This window comes from Rhagoletis pomonella, unplaced genomic scaffold (genome assembly GCF_013731165.1).
Source record: "Rhagoletis pomonella isolate Grant_MI unplaced genomic scaffold, Rhpom_1.0 Rhpom_scaffold_00068, whole genome shotgun sequence".
Lineage (NCBI taxonomy): Eukaryota > Metazoa > Arthropoda > Insecta > Diptera > Tephritidae > Rhagoletis > Rhagoletis pomonella.
In genome coordinates, this window is record NW_023458622.1 from 133,801 (window position 1) to 136,259 (window position 2,459).

A 2,459-nucleotide genomic window follows, 5' to 3' on the forward strand; every position below is an offset into this window, starting at 1 on the left:
GAAAAGTAAAGAGGATTCTGACGAAATTCTTCACATAGCAGCATTATTTTCATTGCTTTACCTAGTTTCTTCCGAAGTTTCGTAAAAGAAGCGAAGCGTGCACAGTTTATCCCATTTTAGAAAATTCGGCACAGAATCGGATGAGATCTTTCTTTACGAATTCCTTAAAATGTCTCTACAATTCAGACCACTCGAAAAAAAATGGTTTGCGGTGGTATGTATGCAAACGAAAATACAATAAATAACTACATAGGTGCGTATTCGCATGCTCGAGATAAAATGAGCCAGCAGCAATCTTTACACAAGAATTACTAGCATTTTTTATCATGCCATTTTTGATATAACAGCCACATTGTGGCTGCGTTTCTTTATACATTTCGGATAATCCCATTTCACTGCCGGAATAAACAGAATGCGTTTGAAATATACGTTAACATGTCATCATGAACGTTCTAACGAATAAGTAGACAAAAAAGTTTATTCCAAACGTTCAGAATGAGTAAAGAAATGCAGCCTGTATATGACCATATGTATCTACCGGTAAATTACTTATACCCAAATTCATAAAAAATAAGGAACACTTTAACCTATTTTTCATGAACAAGGCCATTAGTAAACAACGAAATATGAAAACTTAGTTTTTTTAATTAGTCACATTTATACGGCTTGCGATCGATGTGTGCCCGCTGATGATGTTGTTGTGTACTCGATTCTTTATGAGATTTGATGTGGTTAAGTAGTGGATTTTCCAAACCGTGAAGCGTTCATAGCTGCGAATCTGAAAATGTATTTATTGAGTGGTTTCCATATAATTTAAACACATCGATCCTACGGCAGAATTCGACTCACTCGTATTGCAAACTATGTTTAACATGAAAAATTAGATTACATATTAACTTACTGCTATTATACTCAAAATACATGACCAACAGCATAACACCCATACCGGCCAAAATTACATATTTATCCTCCACAAAGCGTCGTTCTATTAACTTCATAGTGTGATTAGAAAGGCCTAATGTGTTGCCGATAGCGTGAATACGACGTTGGACGCCCTTGAGAGTGTATCGTTGGTTAGTTAAGCTGGACAGTATATTGCCTCCAGATGAAATCATTTTCATCTACATCTTGAGTAGCATTGTCTAGTTGCGTGTGATGGGGCAAAAAATAGTCTGGGTCAAGACACGTTTCTGCTGCACCTGAATGGCTTGAAAAACGAAAATGGATTCGGTCGATTTCTTGAAAGAAGAAATCGCCTTTTCTTCTTCATTTAGTTTTTTTAGAAGGAAATACATTTCTGCAACACCAATTACAAGAGCACAAAATATTCCCATAACTAGACGTAATCCGAATACAAAACCTGCAGCCACGGAAAATATTAATTGCAAAACTGTTATCATTTGACTATTTATGACTTTCACTTGATACGCTATCTTTGTAGTATCTTTGGATACATACTTAAGGCTTGAGTCTACATTTTTTGTCATGTTTTAAGTAGTCTTGATTTTGTGCGTGTTCGCGTAATCGCGGACAACGTGCCTCAAGCTCTGGGTTCCGTTCAATGATCTCATTATTTGGCAACTCCAGAGCGCAATCTTCTAAAAGATTGGGTAGAAAAACGTTTATACCTTCATCTTTACGTAATTTTGCTAACCACAAAGCGAGCCACTGTAGATCAAATAAGTATAAATATTCGGACGAGTTGACAAGTTCGATGTCATTATCTTTAGAGTAATTTATCAATTTAGGTTTTGTTTTAGATATGTCAAATTTTGCGTCATCTTTGATGTGTCGCAGGAGTTTTAAATCGATTTTGTGCAGTTTTATTGTTTCATCTGATTTAACTCCAATTTTGGAATTTCATGGTTTATCTTCAAATTTGCTATTCATGTCAAGATAGTTTAGTTTTTTATTTGCTGATATTGCACTTGTTGTACAGTTGTAGATCTTTAAATACCTAAAAGTACTAAAATTTATCGAAAAGAAAGTGTAGATTAACAAGGCTGGTACGGTCTTCTCTGAGTTTTAAATATGTTATTATTTACATTGTTTTCGATAGTAAATATCATTAACTCCTTTAGATAATTATACCCTAAGAGGCATATTCGATTATTAACAAAGAGCTGATCTAATATTTTGGAAATTTTTTACACGAACACATGTAAGCATAGAGCACGCGTAAGTGTGTGAGGCGCTTAAAGTTAAGAATGGATTCATTATTAAGCGCATGAGCCGCTAAGTCTCGATTTTCAATTTGTGCTAGTTTTTGTACACTTGAATTTTAATTTAACTATAACTTTAATATAACAGCGGCTCATTGTAGTAGCACCTGCACTGTACGTTCTTATATGTCTTTTACGCTGTGTGCTTCTTATCTAAAAATTCGTATTTTACAAAACGTACACCTTGAACTGCCTGAGCAGTGGCGTTTGTTAAATGGCAAGCAAAAAGCACCCTAC

General features: G+C 34.9%; 1 pseudogene; it reads right to left on the bottom strand.

Moving 5' to 3' along the window:
• Positions 1-1,142: 1,142 nt before the first annotated feature.
• On the bottom strand, positions 1,143-2,217 carry LOC118749854 (annotated as a pseudogene).
• Between the last annotated feature and the right edge of the window lie 242 nt (positions 2,218-2,459).